Raw genomic sequence first — 12,551 nt, forward strand, 5'->3', positions numbered from 1 at the left:
ATATGTCTCCAAAGGCAAAGGAAACAAAAGCGATAATGAACTTTTGGAATTTCATCAAGATCAAAAGCTTCTGCACAGCAAAGGAAACAGTCAACAAAACAAAGAGGCAACCCATAGAATGGGAGAAGATACTCGCAAATGACAGTACAGACAAAGGGCTGATATCCAAGATCTATAAAGAACTCCTCAAACTCAACGCTCGAAAAACAGATAATCACGTTAAAAAATGTGCAGAAGGGGCACCTGTGTGGCTCAGCGGGTTAAAGCCTCTGCCTTTGGCTCAGGTCATGATCCCAGGGTCCTGGGATTGAGCCCCGCTTCGGGCTCTCTGCTCAGCGGGGAGCCTGCTTCCTCCTCTCTCTCTGCCTGCCTCTCTGCCTACTTGTGACCTCTCTCTCTGTCAAATAAATAAAAAATATCTTTTAAAAAAATGTGCAGAAAACATGAACAGACACTTCTCCAAGGAAGATATACAAATGGCTAATAGACACATGAAAAAAATTGAAAGAGAAATTTTTAAAAATTTGACCCATGGAAAAAAAATCAAGTTACCAGTAGGGCCATTCTCCTCTGAAAGCTCTGGAAAGAAATCCTTCCTTGTTTCTTCCTAGCTTCTGGGTTTTGCTGGCAATCTTTAACATCCTTTTACCTGTAGACATATTTCCAGTTTCTGCTTCTGCCTTCGCACAGACGTCTCTCCTCCATACATGCCTGTTTTTTGCAAGGCCCTCTTATAAGGACACATCATTGGATTGGGGATATATCCTAATCCACAATGACCTCATCATAACTTAACTGATTACATCTACAAGGACCTCCTTTTCAAAAGCGGTCAAATTCTGAAGTTGTGAGTGGACATGAATTGTGGAGAGGATGGACATGGCATGAAGGGTCAAGAATCATAACAAGATGCTCATTCTCTTTAGCAACCTGGTAAATGTGAATCAGGTCTACAACAATGTACCATCTAGACTGGTGAACACTGAGAGGTGTAGAGGGGAGTCAGCTGTATCTATGTATTTTGGGGGAGTGTGAATTGGTTCACTCCATCTACCCACTCCACTTCAGAAAATGCTTTGCCATTGTTTTGTAAATCTGACCCAACAATCCCAATTCTAGGTACATGCCCAAGAGAAATTCTTGCACAAGCGTACCAGGGGACGTGCATAGAAAAGCTTCTAAACAGCAGTGTTTTCAGTTTTAAAAAGCTAACAAGCTGGAAACAGTCCATTGACAGAGAATAAGTAAGATGTGGTCTATTTGCCCAGAGGACTATATTTCAGCAGTCAAAATAAATGAATAACACTACACACAACAGCGTAGGTGAATCCTCTCAACATAATGCTGAGGGGAAAAAGTTTGCAGAAAACCACATAGAGTAAGATAAAATTTTTATACAAAACACACCAAATAAACTACATATGATGTAGTACACATACATTATGTAGCATGGGTGACAAAATACTAATTGCAAGAATGTGATAAAGTGAAAATGTAGGGTAGTGGCTGGTGCTGGTGTCAGTAGATCAAAGGTAGATGTCATGGTTGCACCGAAGGAATTTTTAAAAGCAGAGAATCTGAGCATGGCACACAGAGGGAGAAAGAGGTTGTTAGTTTTTTATGTGAAAGCTTTCTTTGTTCATTCAACAGTTCTTGAGAGACAAAAGCTGTTGAAGATGAGGCTTCTCTAGAGACTTGAAGATAGAACGGTGGATGGGCCTGGTCTGGATCATTCTGGAATAGGAAGGCGCTCCAAAAACAGGGAAGAGGGATTGGGTCCATAAATTTTTTAAATTTTATTTCAAATCATCTAAAGCTTTTTAATGAAAGAAGATACAGATTCCTGCTAATTGTTACAAAATTCATTTTCATAACTTTGTGTACTATTAACTCATTCTCAAACCAATGTCATTCTTAGTTCATTGCTCGAGTAGTTTGTCACGTCCTTTACCCTTATGTTTTATGGTCTAATTTCTCCCCTACTCCCAAGATGCTTTAGAACTGCCCTTCATGTTTCCAACCCCATCTGTCATATATTTTCATGTACCCTCTGACTTGCCAGGCTCTGCTCTGGAACATTTATGTCATTTGCTCCCTTCAAGGGACAGGACACAGGACTTGTTTTCAGGAGGAATAACCATCAGGTGAAAATGACCCCCAAGCAGGAATTTCCAGATGCTACCTAGAAACAGGATCCACGCCCCAGCATTAAGTTCTCCACTCTCTTCCACGGGATTGTCTTGTCTTGTTTATAGGCAGGAGAAGCTCAACTTAATGCAGAACCTTCCTTTGAAACCTGAAATGCGAATGTTGACATGGCCCCAATTCCATCTCTTCCATAGACTTTAACTGTAACTACCGACCTACAGCAACGGGGCTGGAGGAGGAAGACAGGGACAATGAAAGGTCCAGAACACCAAGGTTTTGTTTTCTTAATGCTAAGCTCTGCACTACTTATCTCTGTGAAAGACATTAAGCTTGAAGGAACACCTTCATGTTTCCCCAGTGGTTCCTCAGGTCATCCATACGACATGTAAATTTCTCAGCTTCCCCTTCAGGGTTAACAGTGAAACACGTCTTTGGCCAATATAAGAAAGATCTGAATGTTTGAGTAACCTGAAGGGTAGAGGCTCCAGGGTCAGATGTCAGAGTTTGAGTTCTGGTTCTGCCATTTACTAGTTTTATAAAATAGATGTGATAAAAGTATGTGCTGATGGGGTTATGAGTTTTGCATGGGATATGTACGTGAAGCCTGAAGAAAATTATCTGGCAAATAGCTATTCGAGTTGGCAGTATTAATCTCTACTTCTCGTGAAGTGGGTATTATTGTTGACACCAATTGTCTCACAACTCTGGCCAGTTGGTCTTGCTTCTCAATTCAGTGCATTCCAGAAAAGAATATTGTTGGGAGAGATGTGGAAAATTCGCTGCACAAAATTGACTCTCTCCTTTCTGTTTAAAACACAAGGAGTCCCGCACATACCCAAACGTAAAGCTCCTTAAGTTTCTATAAGCAATACAGAAATTTGTTGCCTTAGTTTCTGGTGAAAAATCATGGAATTGAAAAAATTCAGACAGCCCGTCATTACAAAATTTTTTATTATCAAACCATGCACAGGTAGGTCATGCAAAACACTACACTGTAGAACTCATCTCAAGTGTGTGCAGACTGATGTTTGACAGAGTGTGAATGGAAGGGAATATATCGCAGTGTTTTTAGAGACTAATTACCCAGATGATGAACATTTTCCTACCCTGTGATTTTCTTCTTTTCAGGGTTTTCTATTTCATTGCTTCTCTCTAAACTCAGACGAATGGTCTCGGGGCAGGAAAAAGGGAGAGGAAAGGATGCCACCCGGATATCCCTGACTCGGAGCTGGTTGTGCTCACTGGAAATGCTCTGAGCAGGGAGGGAGGCAGGACATGTGTGGAGGGTGTGGGAGGCTTACAAATGGGGAAAGGATGTGTGGAATGTTGGGCAGCCAAAGGCATGGGCCATAGCGGGTACTTGTCATTCTTGAGCATCCCATTATGTATAGAGTTTGTGGAATGTAGAGACTCGGGTCCCATAAGGGAAGGGAAGGGAAGGGAAGGGAAGGGAAGGGAAGTGTAGGGAAGGGGAAGGAAGGGAAGGGAAGGGAGCAGATGCAGGATGGGATTAGTGAATGGTGTTTCCAGCTGTGCTCTCACCTTGCACTTGGCACAGACAAATCTGTGACTGGAGCATCATGGTAGTGGTGTGTAGAGGCAGGAGGAGGCGGCAGCTCGACCTCTGGGGGGTGTCTAGGTGATGGGGGTAGGGAGCAATGTCAGTAGCAGCGACCTGGCCACTCAAAATCTTCCCGATGTGGTCACTCAGCCTACTCCATGAAAACCCCAGAACTTTCTGTTCTTTGCGTCACTGATGACTACTTTTCTTTAGGCCTAACATCACACAACATAACGCAACATGACGGTGTCACTCTACAGGTAAGCACAAGTCCCCAGGAAGAGAAAGCAAAAGAAACAGAATCTAAGTCACGGGCCTCCAGATGGGCTTCCTGATGACCCACAGCAAGGGACGTTTCCCTCTGCTTTGATTTCCAATCCCCCACGGACTTTTTTTTTTTTTTTTTCAAAATATCATAAAAATGACATGACAAATGAAATGAAAAACAAAGTCACACAAAACACAAACTCAGTATTTTAAATATTACCTTTAACAGATATTTCCATTTAAATGGAAATTATTCTGTCGAAGTACCATAGAATTTTCTCAACACTTCCTCGGAGTCTGGTCTCCCTGTGGGCCAGGACCCTGTCAGGGAGCCTCCCAGGGTAGAGTACGGAACGTTCTCTGAGTCAGCAGCAGTCCTCGTCCGTCTGTGAATGGAGGCACGGGCTGGGGCCTCTCTGGGACCCTCTGGAGAGACCTTACCCTGTGGAGGTCTCACTCGTGCAACAGATACAGCTCAGCTCCTAAGACATTAATGTCCTGCCTCGTCTTCCCCAACAGTCCCTTCACTGAACGCCAGTGAACTTCATGAGCACCTCCAGTCACTCGGGCTCATCTCTGGTCACCCAGGAGACAGGGCACAGTTTCCTCAGATGCCCCAGGCCCCTTCCCAAGCAGTCTACTTCATTCCACGGCCAGCAGTGGTACGACCTGTGTGGGAGTGGGTGGCGGGTGGGGTGGGGATGGTGGGCCACTCTAGTCTGTCTGTAGCCCTCCAGGATGCTTTGCCCTCACCAGCATGCTCTTCTCCCACCTCAGTTCACCGCACGTTAGGATGAAGAAGCAGAATGATTGAAAGCTGGGAACGAGGTCTGTAGGGAAAAGTTTAAGTCAGCAGGAAACATCTGTGAATGATAATACTCAGAGCGTCATTGCACAGAGCTTCCCCCTCCCCAAGGACAGGCCTGGAGAAAATGGCCACACATGGACGACTGAGCCCGCCCATGGACCAGCTCTATCCAAGTCGGGCTAACACTCATGTTCCTCCTTCATGCGTCTGACAGTAGGCCCTTGGATCCTCACAGTCACCTGGGAAATAACCCTTGTTCTCAGTCAGCAGAAATAAGAGGCAAGATTTTAGGTGCTGAGCTCTCCAGATACAACCAATACCATCACACATACTCTGTGTTAGTGAGTCCCTGGCTCAGTCATGCAGAAAGAGAAAGGGTTGCTCTGCCCCTTGGGCCTCACCTGTCTCCTCTCCCCAAAAGAAGAAAGGTGGGAAGTCCTCGGGACCTCAGTTTGATTTCCCATAAACACTCAACTACGCTCCACCAGAGCTAATGGGACCGAAGGACTTTTCATGGTGTTTCATTGTAGCATTATTGTGTTTTAAGGACTCTTTTTCTCTTTCTACATTTGCCCAAGACCAAATAATTTTAAGGGTACACTTTGATCAAAAGCATATATCAGTGTATCAGTGACTCTGCGTTAATAACATCCTGAAATATTTATCCCACAACTCTAGACAGGCTTATGTTCCTTATTTAAGATGGTGATGGTACAAAGCTTGCCAGTGCTAATCAACCCAGTATTAGGAATGTTCTGGTTTTCTAATTTGTCGGCAATTAGACTTTATTCATGCTGTACCCAAAAGCCATATGTGAGATCTTCATCTTTCTAAAAACCCAACATGAATTCTTACACATGAACATTTCATTCCTAATCTCTGAAAAACTCCAAGAATTCTTTCCAAATCCAGAGCATCTAGTTTGTTATGACTGAATAAAATGGTCCGAGTACAGAAAAGGAATTATATTTATAGCCAAGTGAGCTACCAAAGAACATCTTTCCCTCGTTTTCTAGTATCACCTTATGTTTCTCTGATTTATTCAGATTTGTCAATTTCATCCATCAGGTTTGAGTCAAGGTGTCTGCTGTTCCTTTTGCAGCCAGATCTTCAGGGCACAATGGTGATTGGCCACCACTGAGATCAGGACTATAGACAGATGTGCTTCAGCCACATTAAAAGCAATTCCAGAAGAGGGAATCCCAAAATACTCCAGGTCCGGGGTGGCAAAGCCCCACGACCACCGAAGCGAGCTGCCACTCGTTTTTATGCAAGCTACAAACTAAAAGTAGTTGTTTACATTTTCAAACGGCTGAAGAAATTTTTGTGGCAAGTGACAATTACACGAGATTCAATTTTCAGTATCTGTCCATAAAGTTTTATGGGAACATAGCCATGCTCACTCGCTGATCTATCGTCCGTGGCTGCTTTCCCTCGAAGAGAGAGTTGAGTCATTGCAACACAAACTGTATGGCCCACAAAGCCCAAAAATGGTTGCCCTCTGGTCCTTTGCAGTGGCTTCACCAAGATCCTGCAGGGCTTGCACACTCGTTTGCAAGTACAGATCGTGGGAGGTATTGTTGAATTGGCCCCGTGTCTGCTCACACCGGAGATGCTGCTGGTGCTACACCCCCCAGAGTGACGAGTTTGTCTTCATTCCTTGTCATCAACACTATGCGCTGAGGGCCTATCGGTGGGCCAGACACTCAAGCATTCTGAGGAGCACACCCAGTGCCTTGAAAGTATAAGAACTAATTGTTTTATTGTGGCAAGATATACATGACATAGAAGTTACCATTTTCACCATTCCTAAGTGTCCATTTCAGTAACATTAAGTACATTTACAATACTCTGCACTCGTCATCACCGTCCGTCTCCAGAGCCTTCTCATCTCCCCAAACTGAAAATCTGTCTACACCCAACATGAATTCTCCATGCCCCTCCCCCCAGTCCCTGGCAGCCACCCTTCTCCGTTCTGTCTTTATGAATTTGACTGTTCCAGGCATCTCATGCCCTTTTATGCCTGGCTTATTTCACTTAGCATGATGTCCTCAAGGACTATCTTTTTTTTTTTTTTTTAGATTTTTTTCTTTTTAATTTTTAAGTGATTTCTACACTCAACGTGGGGTTTGAACCCACAACCCCGAGATCAAGTGTTGCACGCTCTCCTGACTGAGCCAGCCAGGTGCCCCAAGGAATAACTGCCTTTTGATTGATGTTTCCCAGTTTATAGAGAGTTTCACACACATTATCTCATTTATATTTGGCATGACTGCTTTGTGCTTTGAGAGGCAGATTATTTTTATCCCATTAGAGCAAATGCTATTCTTTAGCCCTGAAAGCACCCTGAGGTCACCTACAGGCAGAGCTGCACCTGCCTAAGTTTCCTAAGCCTCTCTGCTTTACAGTGTTCTCCCCACAAACTGTGCACTGCCCGGACCCAGGGCATACCCAGAGGAGCTGGGAGTTGTCACGCTAAGAGCAACCTTTGCCTACAAGAGGCAGGAGGTGGTGGCTCTGCACCATCTTCATCCCTCCAGGAGGGTGGTGCTGAGTGGATTACATGTGTCTCTCAGGAGTGTCCACTCTCCTGGGCCTTTACTCACTAACTCACTCTACATTGGCTTCCTCTCTTTCTTGTCTAAATATCTCAATCCCTCCATCACTGCTTAGCGTGACCTCCTAAATAAATTACTTGCACCAAATCCTTGCCTCAGAATCTGCTTTGGGAGGAAACTTGCTGACTCTCACACAGCTGATGAGTCAGGCTTTAAGTCCTAGTCTTCTCGCTGCAAGGGCAGGGTCCTCCTCTCTGTCTGCCTTGCAGTAAGAACAGTCTCTGCCTCAGGCATTCACAGTCTTGGTGTTAGCTGAGACCTTAGAAAGGAAACCTTAGCATCAGGTGTAACTTGCTCCTTCCCTACAGGGAGTGCCTTGGGGGAATGAATGACCTCAACCAGAACTCCTTGTAAAGACTCTAATCTCATTCACACTGCTTTATAAAAGTATTATACTTGGGAAACTAGTCCTATTTTCAACACGATACAGCTGATCTATCAAGATCGGTTATTGTAAATAAATTTAAAATTTATAGATTTATGGGACACAGAAGACCGGAGAAGAAGGAATAGTGACACGCACATTTTCTGTGTGATAAACGGAATTGCAAAATGGACACACCTCAAACCTAAATGCCTTCCTTTGAAAACAACGTGTTCACCTACATTGTTCAGAACTCACCAGCTTAAAGCTAAGCTACATTCTCACATAGGAAAAGGGGATGTTTTGGGAGCTGCACCTCAGTTTAGGGTTCCTCCAGAAAAGAGTGTTTCATTTGTGCCTGTGCTTGCCTGTGACCTTTGAATCATTACCTTTCCATGGGGTAGGATCTGTAATTCACAAAGAGTCTGCTTTGACAACTCAATCCTTTGTGTTAACACTTATATGTACACATTTAAAAATAGCACAAGAAGATATCCATATCCAAGGATGACTAGTTTTTGTAAATATTTGTCAAAAGGGAATCTTATTAAAGTGAGGGCCAAGATTTCATAGTGAGTCCTGGTGGGAAATACATTATCTTGAAAAGTGAAATTAGAATTACGAGAAAGTTTTTCATTGTGTCTTTATCGAAACTGATTGTAATGTTGTACACCTAAAACGAACCCAATGATACATGTCAATTATATATGAATGAAACAAGAGGGAAAACTTGTATTTTGAACCACATGTTAATTCATTCAAATAAGTGAGAAATCAACAGTTGATTTTTGCCTCTTGGAAAAGCTCATTCTCAGGAAAGTTCCTCTCAGAACACAGTTGTCGTGTTGTAAAAACCTCTAGCCACCTCAAGAGGCCAAGTGTAGGAACTCTGGACAACCTCTCCAGCTTAGCCCACAACTATCTATCAACCCCATGAGGGCACCATCATGGATGCCACACCCAGTCCAGCCTTCAGACCCCTGCTGCCTCAGCCAACATCTGACTGTAGCCATAGGAAACCCCAAATAGGAAGAACCCAGCTGATCTCAGTCAACCCACAAAACCTTGAGAAGTGATGATACCTTGGTTTTAGTCACAGAAAAGAGGTTAATAATTTTTGGAGTCATTTTTCAAAACTGTACCTACCAAAATTGTAGCTAGCCCAGGTATGAGGGCTCACTTTAGCCAAGGACACAGTGAGTTCCTTCAGAATAAAAAGGGAGGAGCCTATGCACAGAGACATGCAGCTAGATCCATAGATAGGATGTTGGTAAGATGAGGAAGATTTCTTCTAGTTGCTTCTATTCTTGTGAAAAAGAAAGCAAACTGTGAAATTGTCATCCAGGAACTCAGGCACCCCTGAGTGGCTGATCCATGAGCTGGATATAGATGAATGAATGAGGCTTGCTAGATTAAAAAGAGAGAAGAGCAGTCTGTGCAAAGGGAATAGCATTGCTGGGGTGACAGGGTGACTAGTGGTGTCATTCACTGAGAAAAGAATAGAGGAGGAATGGTGCACTTGAGGTATTTGCAAACATCACGTCCAAATGCTCTTTAGGTCATTGGATACACCAGACTAGAACCCAACAGAGTTAAGTCAGTCAGTGGGATATGAGGGTCATAAATATGTAAGCAATTATGGATAAGGATACCAACGGAGAGTGTGCAGAACAAGAGAGCAGAGGTCCAGCTACTGAATCACAGAAGATACAGCCATTTAAGGTAGGAGCCGGGAAGGACAAGGTAAGAGGTGGTAAACCTCCAGATTAGTAGACTAGGATTTAAGATGAGAGTTAGAGGGAAAATGACCAGCTAGAACTCACAAGAAAAGATATTTTCAAGAAGAGTATGGTCAATATGTCCAGTGCCACAAAAGGTAGAAAAGAACCCTACAGACATGGCAATGCTGTACTCCAAGCTGGGCCAGATTCAGTGTGGCAGTAAGGTCATAAGTCAGCTGGCTAGTGTAGAGGGGTGAACCATAACACAGAAAGTGTGGAGGAGCCTTTCCAGAAGGTTCCCTGTGAAGCAAGGGAGATGAGATAGATGCTGAACAGGATTGTAGGGATTGCCTTTTGTTTTTTGATGGTTTGTTTGTGTTAAGATGGGAGTGACCTGAGCCTGTAAGAGGCCCGTGATCTCACCACCACAAGTAAGGAGCACCTACTCCTCCAGGGCTGGGGCCATAGCCGAGAGCAAAAGGAAGTCCCTGCCCTCCAGCAACTTATCCTCCAGAACAAGCGAGCATGCAGATGGATGCGCAAAGTGGCAATGTGATGACCTCTGAGGAGCTCATCAACTGAGCCACGTGGGGAGGGAGAGGCAGAGAGGCTGGTGGCCATGTGTGGGGTGGCAGCGGGAGCCTCCCTACTGAGGTGACATCTGACCAGAAGCCTGAGGGAAGAGGGGAAGTGAGAGAGACTTGGGCGGAGGACATTCCAGGTAGAAGGGACATCATGGTGAAAAGCCCAGAAGTGCGAGTGTACTTGGCATCTTTGAAAGATTGCAAGGAGGCAGGTATGTCTGGAGGAGGAGCCCCACTAACCCTGGGGAGAGTGAGGGGACCCAGATTATGTAGAACCCTGTATAGATCACTATAAGGACTTGGCTTTTTACTTGCAACAAGAAAATAACATTGGTTGCTAACAGGAGTTAAGACTACAAGCTGAGAAGCCAATGGATAGGAAAACGTGGAAGGGGAGAAAAACCTTCAGGCAAGAGAAAAAGAAGGGACAGCACCAATCAGGTCACTCTGGACAGTAGGGAGCATTGGAGAGCTATTGCCTAATGGCCTGGATTTGTTTCCAGCGATCTGTGAATAAGGTGGTGAGGAAAGAGTAGCAGTGAGGGGAAAGGCATCCGATAGAGAGACAAGGAGGGAGAGGGTTTGGAAGAGCTGCCCAGGGCATGATTCATGAAGAGGGGCCAAGCTGTTGACACCTTGACTCTGCAGGAACCCTCCACTGATGGTGGCCAGGGTTTTCCATGCCACTCAGAAGATTTGTTGGGGCCAGGGGCAACCAAACAAAGAGCAGGTGGAAGAGCAAGGGGGCAAGAGAATCAAGGGGCACAGGGAGAGTGATGGACTGGGGCCACCAGAGGTCTGACAGCACAGAGACAAGACAACACAGAGGGGACACCTAGAAGCAGCAGACACAGAGGTCAGAGACATGCGGTCTCAGGATATATAAGTCCAAGGCAGTGGGCATCAGGAGGTGAATGATGTGAAGGATGGGAGAGCATGGTCAGAAGACAAACCTAGGGGATTTTTTTTCTCAGAAGTAGATTGATAATGAGTTGCCATAAGACTCAGAGTGTCACCCAGAAAGGAGAAGAGCTGGGTCACCTGGTCACCTGGCCACCTCATCAAGGCCAGTGGATGACCTGTGGAGATAAGAACTTGAGACCGCCACCCATGGCAAGGCAGGATGTTGGTGAGAAAGGATGTAGAGAGAAGTCCTGGGGGCTACATTCCAATAGTCTTGAAGAATGTGAAGCCAGGAGACCAGAGGCAGAGCATCCAAGAGAGAAGAGCCAGATGGTGAGCACGACCATATAAGTCTCCAAGGTCTGCTTCTCCAGCCCGCCCCTGGCAGACACAGCGACTGGCCCTGCTTCTCCCTGGTGATGGTGTGTGTGCCTTTGCTCAGGTTGCGCTCTACCAGCTTTCCCACCTCCTTGCTCCTCTGAAATCCTACCTGCCCTCCAGCACCAAAAGGCATCTCCATGATATGGTCTTTTTTTTACTACAAAACATGGGATTTAACCTTCCTCTTGACCTCAACACAACTTCATTTAGAACACTCCCCTATCCTTGATTCGTGTGCATCTTGGAGCTGTAGTATACGTGTGCGTCCTTCACTCCTATTCTAGACCACAGGGGGTTTCCACTTGCTCCTTTTGGCCTTGCTCACATCATGGAGTCTGGCAGAGAAGGCAATCTGTGATTATCTGATCCCTTCATCAAGGACAATCGTATCTGAACAACCTTCTCCTGGGGCCCAGGGAAGTCATAGAAATGCACCCCCCCACACACAGCCTATGATGACTCAGGCAAAGTGTCTACATGCACAAAGGGTACAAAATATCTAGCCTACTCTCCTCCATATGTGCACATTTACTTAACTCTTCCTGTTTTAGTTTTAACCTTATAGTTCACTTTGGGGAATGGGTTTAGTTAAGAGAGAGGAATTTGTCCTTGGAACACTGCTAAACTCTGAATCTTACCTGTTTGCAAGACATTGCTCTTTAAAAGCTTGGAAGAATTTTTATATTTACGATCACATTCAATTTCCCCACTTTATCTGCAGGAAGGCAATCAATGGAGGCTTCTCATGAGTTCACCGTATTTTCCATGGGTGAAAAGTCCTTGTTCCCTGGGGTCTTTAGGTTCCTCTTTGAAACCAAAGATCCCTTTGAGATGAGATGAGGCCGATCCCTTTTTCCTACCCCAGAAGCCAGCACAGCACCTGGAGGATGGTGGCAATCTGAGGGCCGCTCTGACCTCCATATTCTGTTCTTACCCAGGGAAGATGCTCTGTTTTCCATCAAAAACAAGATCATTGTAAATGTCAGCACTCCACACCCATCTGGGTTCCTGAAAGCAAGCTGCCTGGTTTCTGAATCAGATGTCATCACCCACTGAAGAGCCACCTGCCTCCAAGCTCGGCTGGATGGGAGAGACTTGCATCTCCCCCAATGAAGCTGCCCACCACCCCCCTCCCATGATCAGATCACAGGTGATCATTCATTTCGAGAGTCAGAGGATGGAGAAGAAATGAACAG

The sequence above is a fragment of the Enhydra lutris genome, unplaced genomic scaffold (genome assembly GCF_002288905.1).
Source record: "Enhydra lutris kenyoni isolate GAN:26980312 unplaced genomic scaffold, ASM228890v2 scaffoldscaffold62, whole genome shotgun sequence".
Lineage (NCBI taxonomy): Eukaryota > Metazoa > Chordata > Mammalia > Carnivora > Mustelidae > Enhydra > Enhydra lutris.